Genomic DNA, 7,763 nt, shown 5'->3' on the forward strand with positions numbered 1-7,763 from the left:
AGAAGTAGAAATATCTACTCCTCGCAGTTTCAGGACCAGGGCCAAGGCAGAACTATAGCTTTTAACTGAAGACAGAGAGGAGCTTCTGGCTTGGCAAAGAAAGACTGCGACTAGGATATCTGCAATCTGGTTGGAGAGTGGGTCTGAGTGGAGAGAGACCCCATCTACAACATCAACCACAGAAGACGGCCCACTTTCCCTGGTGCACTGCTGCAGAGGACTGTCTGAAGTATCCTGCAATCTCTCTTGATGCTTGGCGAGAGAAGCCTCTTGCTCGCAAGACATGGTGTATACCGCTAGCTATGAAGTCACGGCTCTATGTTGGTGGTTTGACCAAGGTAAGGAAGGTTGTGCCTTGGGGATAATCTCTCATGGTGCCATCAGAGAGAAAAGCCAACAGATCAGGACGTTTGGGAGCCACCAGAATCATCTAAAGATTCTTAATGCTGATCACCTTCTGAATTAGGCAGAACGGGAGAAAGGCATAAATATCAAGATTGTCCCATGCATGTTGGAAAGTGTCCTCTACAGTTTGCCCATGGGTCAGCACTACGGAGAAGAAACCAGAAGTTTCCTGTTGTGCCATATTGCGAAAAAGTCTACTACTGGATGCCCCCGTGGGTTGAACAATCTTTCTGCCAAGTCAGTGTGGAGGGGACCACTCTGTCCCTACCACCTGATTCTGACTGCTGAGCTTGTCTACCACTACATTCCTCTTGCCCGAATGTACCGTTTTATATGTTACCATTTATATGTGGTAAATGCATACGTAAAACGCGCCATAACACACTGTTCGACGTGGAAAGCAACGAACGAAGAAATCAACAGAGTTCAACAGCTGCTCACAAATAACGGCTACCCAGATGACATGATCCAGCAAGTTGTCAAAAAGAGATTAGAGGCTTTCCATAACTGACCCTGAGGGACAACATACAAGACAAAGACAAAGAAATAGTGATATACATCAGATATCATACAACAAACACCACAAAGATGAAAGGAAAGCCATCCTTGGTATACTGCGAAGAGGAACCACCCCCCTAGCACCATATAACAAAATAACAGCAAGAATTTACTGCAAGCCAAACCTTACGGCCTCACTGGTAATGAAAAATAGTACGGCTCCATCGACGGAGAAAGAGGTTGAATCTGATATAGTATACAAGTTTGTCTGTGCTGACGAGCAATGTCAGTCCCCCCAAAAATGCTATATCAGACACACAACCACTACACTCAAACGTCGCATGCAGGCCCATAGAAACCTAAAGTCGATATTCACCAGCACTTTGTGGATACCACAATAAAAAAAACCATCTTTACAAGAACTTCTCACAAACACCAAAATAATACACAAGGAAGGCAACTACAATCGTTTATTGATATCAGAAGCAGTCTGCATCGCCATGCAACGCCCCCCAACCTTAACATCCAGTGCGAGGCAGACCGATCCTGCCCTCGTGTAGGAGGCAGCCCTTCAACTGTGTGGAACAAGACCACCAGACGCGGACAGGAGCGCACACTGACATTCAGTGAATTAAACAATATTAATTAAATAATATATGTAATTAATATATATTTATGTATAATGTGTATATAATAACTTACTTTCAACTTTTGCTATAATTTTTTTTTTCTGCTGTTAACTATTATTTTATTTGTCTTATTTTATGTTTCACTATTTCACTATAGTCTTTTGTAAATATTTAAAACTAGGTATCTGGCAATTGTACTACCTTTCCGTCCTCATGACGTCACAAAACGCATGTAGGCTCATATTTGTATCAGTACGCTTGATAACGTCAATATGTAAAGGTTGACGAAACAGCTGTCGCGTTTTTGTAAAAATACTGGAGAAAAATGGAAGAACCCCATTATGTGTCCATTAGTAACCTGAACAATGAACCGTGAAGAAAATAATTAGAAAATATGAATCAATTTCAAAAAAGCTGGTTAACAGTGAAAAGCCATTCTATTCAATAAATATATATATATATATATATATATATATATATATCTATATATATATATATATATATATAATATATATATATATATTACTGTTTGTTTGATATTAATATGAAGTTTCATAATAAAACTAATATTGTAATACTTACCTGAACACCTGAATTAGCCCTGGTCACTGACCAGCCCGAACTATATCCCCACATATTTACCCACTAAGTGGGTATTTTTAACTGTCAGCGTTACCAATGCTGCAGGTAAAATCTAGTCAAATGAGTTACCTGTGTTACCGTTGGCAACGCTGCCGCAAAATACCGGCCACCAGTGGCCTGTCTCTTCATTCCTCAATTGAATCATTTACTATCAAATTGAAGTGGGGGGGGGGAGGGTGGGGAATCATTCAGGTGTTCAGGTAAAGTATTACAACTATTAGTTTTATTATGAAAACTTCATATTGCAATACACTCCCTGAACACCTGAATTAGCCCGATTAACAACATTACTCAGAGGCGGGGTCAATCTCATTCAGCCCGACCTGTCCACGGAACATACGCAGGTAACTCATAAGCAACCTAGCATGTATAAAAGCATGTATCCTCACCTAGTTATCTAACTCGGAGGTGAGGATGTTTGCAAAGAAAGTACTTCAACATTAGTGTTGAGTCTAAGGTACTATCTGAGTCAGAAGTACCTCCCATGTGATAAGCTATACTTCTTATTCATGGAGATAAAAACAAATCTCCTCACCTGGTTGTCCAGCTCAGTAGGTGAGGATGTTTGCAAAGAAAGTACTTCAACGTCAGTGTTGAGTCTAAGGTACTATCTGAGTCAGAATTACCTCCCATGTGATAAGCTATACTTCTTATTCATGGAGGCAAAAAAAAAAAAAAAAAAAAAAATCTCCTCACCTGGTTGTGCAGCTCAGTAAGTGAGGATGCTTGCATAGGAAGTACCATACCGTCGGTGTCCAGTCCTAGGTACCGCCTGAGTCTGAAGAACCTCCCATGTGGTATTCTATGCAATCTAGGTATGGAGGGGGAAATGGTGAACCTCCCCATGTGGCTATATAGCCTCTCATGTATGGAGGAGAAGTTGAGTGTGCAGGACCTTCAGTTCTCTACTGCTCACTGATGTAGATGACTTGTGCTGAAGAAGTAGTAGTTATTCCAACATGACCATCGGGATCTGCCTAACCTCAAGGGCCTAAGGGACAATACACTCTGTCTAAGCTTGACCAACAGAAACACTAGAGTTCATTAGACTATCACTGCCTCCCTAAACTTCTAACACCATAAAGTTCATTTAGACTATCACGCTGCCCTAAACTCCCTAACTTCTAACACCCTAACTCTACCAAGCCAACTATAAAACTGAATTACCGCAACGACGGGAGTCACGGGACCCCGAGAGTAACCTCTGCAAGAAACTGAAATTCCTAAAGGTACGGTGTTGTGAAAAACCACAACAACTCTCAAATAACCACCCACACAATCGCCGACAGCGAAACATTCCTCTGGAAGCCAAAGAGGAGCCCTGCGCATACTTGCGCCCTTGGATTGACTAAGAACCCATTCTTATGAGTGTCCAGATAGCGCTGAGGCAATGATTTAACAATAGTCCCTCCTCTCATTGACAAGAACATAGCATAACCCTCAAAAAAATGTTAGTCTGTATACAAACCCCCTCGAAACCAAAGTGAAGAGGTTATCAAAACAGTCCAGGCTCAGAGAAACACCCATCAACTCTCACTGTCTCACCACATCCACGCAGAGGAGGACAAGGCCTCCCACGGGCTGTGAAAGGTGTCTTCCAAATAAGAGATCCATGATCCGTAACCCCTACCACACGAATTATTGAAGGAACCCAATAGAGAAAAACCTCAACTGACTCGTAAACTGGAAGTCAGACTCCGGCAGAGGAGTTACCCGCTACCTCATACAGAAAAGTGATGCTAGCTTAAGTCGTTCCCCAAAAACTGCCCGACTCGCCGAAACCAGCCTAGCCTGACTTGATGTTGAGAGAGACTGCTGGTTTGGTTAAATACAAACGTAATTCAACCAGCTACTTGAATTAACTGAGATCCCTCCAGAGCCTGGAATACGGAAAGAGAGAATGGACAAAGTCCACAATCCGTTATACTCGCTTCCTTCGCCGGAGAAACAAAAAACCCACAACTAGCAAACGAGTCTCTCTTCAAAGGTATCTATCCTCTGTCAGACCTGTCCGGCCACACCGAAACAGGAAAAAGGAGAAAAGCCGAACCCCGACAAGAGCAGCACCCCAGAACCCGGAACCTACTACGCCTGGCTGCTCAATAAGGAACGACATACAAGATCCCATCATATCTGAGCCTACCGATCTGATTGCGCAACAATATACCAACAAGAAGATGATAAACTCCTGTGCAAGTCGTACTCGACTGCGCAACCCGCACTCCCCCCAGATATCATGATGTAACCCCTGCTGTCCGACCGCTGTCCACCCACTCACAAAGTCACAAGAGCTAACTGTCACCAGTTCCGCAAACCTTTAAGTGTTAGTCACTCGACTGCGCATACCCTCACTACCCAGTGACAATAACATTACACCTGAGCCGAATATACCTTGGCGATGAATGCCCACCCATGCGAGTCCTACTGTTGGGCCAAACGTGTTTGTACCCAAACCAAGACGATGACCTAACCTTGAACCAGTCTCAATTGACTGTGAAAGTCAAAACCGCGCACTCACCAGTGACTATGACACAAGACCAGGACGGCTACAATAAGCGAGCAACACCCCTAAAGAGCGAAGAAGTCCCAAAACGCGATCCAACTAACCCCCGTTACCAATACGTACTAAACCTAGACTGGAGTCCGGAGCAAGTGAGGGAAAGAAGTACTCCCAGTAGACACGGAATCAAGGTCGAACCCACCTTGAAAACCCCTTAAAGACGGAACAGAAAAGCAGCAGGAAAAAGTTGAGAAAATAAGAAGGAGAGAAAAGTCACTACGAGTAACCACAGGAGCACGTAGCGCCGACATTGTGCAGGTGGAGAACCAACTGTGCGGTACATAGTGCTTTAATAACGGGTTCCAAACTGCGGAACCAATGGGAGCCACAGAAGGAATTACCAGCTACCCTAAGAAAGGGGGCCGAGGGCACAAAAGGTGCTAGCTTACGATGCAGACGAAACTGCGAACGGCCGTATTCCCCCCCCCCCCTCCCCCCCCCCCCCCCCCCCCCCCCCCCCACCCCCCCCCCCCACCAATTACCACGGTAAGCACGTTACGTCTCACACTCCTAAGGTATATATAAAATGGGAACGAAGGAAGATTACGTAAACTCCCTATGAAAGGAGTGGGTGGTGACAACCGGTATCGATACAGTCAACGATGGCGCAGATGAATCTCCAACTGCCGTAGCCTCCTCAAGAACTACGGAGGACACACTACGTCTCAAACAAGTAAGGATGAAAATACGGAGTTGCGGATACCGTCTTGAAGCATCAATACCAGCAGCCTGAGAACTACAGGACCCGTGGAAGGTGCTACGAAGGCAGCCCCTCCAAATTATTTCCTTTAATCCCTGAGAGAGAGAGGAGAGAGAGAGAGCAGAGAGAGAGAGATGAGAGGAGAGAGAGAGACGAGAGAGAGATTGAGAGAGAGAGATTGAAATCATCTCCAAATTTCAGGATGAAACAATGAAAACTGGCTCTGCTGTGATATTGGCAAATAAAAACAGGATGAGCGAGAAGACTCCGAAGCGACATCCGAAGAATGAGCAGCTAAAGAAGATTGTGTAAAGACGTAAGTTTTAACAGAAAAACTGGGCGAGAGAAAACTAGACCGACTCTGTTCCCCACGATAATCTGAGAAACATTAGACATTCAGGAAAATTATTCAAGACGTGGTCGTGAATACAGTCCGTATTGAAGCTACTGTAATTGACTTGCGTTAGTATTTAAAATCGGAACTACATGCATCAGACAGAGAGATTGTAGGGTTTAAAATAGAATTTAGGACAAAGGCCCGCGGGAGTACTGGGAACATGAGGTCATTCAGCGCTGAAGGGAAATTGACAGAAAAAAAGTTTGAAAAGGTGTAACAGGAAGAAAAACCTCTCTGTTGCACAATGAGTCAAGTATTAGGAGAGGGTGGAAAAACAGGATGAGTAGAGAGAATATGAAACCAGGAAAGTGAGAGAGAGAGAGAGAGAGAGAATTAATTCAACCGTCTAACATCTCCACCTTCATAAATTTGCACCCTCTTCTAAGTTAAAAGGTATTATCTTAATGATAATATACTCGTATACTGCGTACAGCTATGAACAACGAACGAGAACTTGTTGCTAATACGATCGAATCCTATAGCAACATAAACTTTAGTATTGGTCCGCGTGCGACAGTAATCGAATCCGATAACAACATCAGTTTATTGTATTCATCCGCGTGCGACGTTAATACTGTATTGATGTATAAAATGTAGCTGAAGCTGATAAGGCAAAATTACGTGCATCAGCAACCCGGATAGATGTCCCAAGCTTTTGTATGAATCAAACGCAGCCGTTGGTAAAAGAAAGTAATAGCACGAAAGAGCTCATTTACTGTTGTTTTCACACCGACAAAGATTAATCCAGTGTAAGGTTTGTAATACCTATGAAAACGAGTGAAAACGAACGGAATAGCCAAATTTACGCTATCTAACCTAAGGGAAATACTAGCTCCCAATGAGACGTATTAGTCAAATTTTGGCCTTAAATTACATCGTAAGACGAACAGCATGACTTCGTTTCATAAGTTAAGTATCCAGATACTCATTACACTAACTAGGAACAAAAACATTAGCCGAGACCAAGTAATATGGTTGAATCTGGAGCCAAGGAAATAGACTAGCCGGCATCATTGTCTGTCTAAGCCACGCCTCCTACAACAGTGCTGTTTTGACAAGTTTGTGTAATTGTAATTTAATTGAAAAGTAATAAATTACATATTTAAAGTAATTAAATTAACTTTATTAGGCCCAAATATTAATTTCAGTTGTCACTGTAATTTGATAATACGACTGGTAATTCTTTTGTAAATGTAATTGACATAAGCACAATGTAATTACTGACGGCAATTAGTCTTTTAAACGTATGAAGACGTCATACAACGAATTCCTTATATCTGACATCTGATTATATGCCACAAGATACCATTATTGACTATGTTAAGTGTCCAACATAGTAATGAAAACACGTCTCCTTCAAGAAAAAACACGTCTCCTTCAAGACGACAAAAACATGGCCTAAGTGAGGAAGAGTTGATACGTTAGTTACGCTACCCAATCAGGACAAGAATGAGGTGGATACGGCGACGCAAACCCGTATTCGCCATCAGCTGATTCCAGAGCGTGAATGACTGCCAAGTTAGTATTTATACTACGCTAATATGATGATACGTACAATACAATTAATGCTTTAGTCGGACAGAATCAGATCTTCATTCTGTTCGATTACATTCATATTGAATTATACTAAGATCGGATTCTTGTTCGTTTCAATTACACCTATACTGAATTAATCTTAGTCAGAATGCCTTGAGCCTAAAGCGTTAGCCACTATAAAAATCACTCTACCGATATGTAATACAGCGAATACTTTTGGGTAGGCTAGGCTACTGTATATGCAAACGATATATCATCACGAACACTAGTCTAAGCCGTAGTTAATTTTATTCGATTTGTACATACCAAATTATCCTAAGTTGATATACGTTGAACAGAGAATTAGTTATTAAAAATTACCCTATCGTATAAGTAGAGGAAAGTAACCTTAAAGAC

The 7,763-nt window shown here is 42.4% G+C and overlaps 2 long non-coding RNA genes across 2 annotated transcripts in view; both read right to left on the reverse strand.

Moving 5' to 3' along the window:
• LOC135204709 (uncharacterized) overlaps nt 1-1,875 on the reverse strand; it is a 64,492-nt gene extending 62,617 nt beyond the window's left edge. The window contains exon 1 of the long non-coding RNA XR_010312307.1: nt 1,734-1,875. This is a non-coding gene — a long non-coding RNA (uncharacterized LOC135204709). The remainder of the gene's footprint in view (nt 1-1,733) is intronic.
• Nucleotides 1-7,763, reverse strand: part of LOC135204708 (uncharacterized) — a 191,013-nt gene that overhangs the window by 117,448 nt on the left and 65,802 nt on the right. The window lies entirely within an intron of this gene.

Source organism: Macrobrachium nipponense, chromosome 47, assembly GCF_015104395.2.
Source record: "Macrobrachium nipponense isolate FS-2020 chromosome 47, ASM1510439v2, whole genome shotgun sequence".
In the NCBI taxonomy this organism is placed as follows: Eukaryota; Metazoa; Arthropoda; class Malacostraca; order Decapoda; family Palaemonidae; genus Macrobrachium; species Macrobrachium nipponense.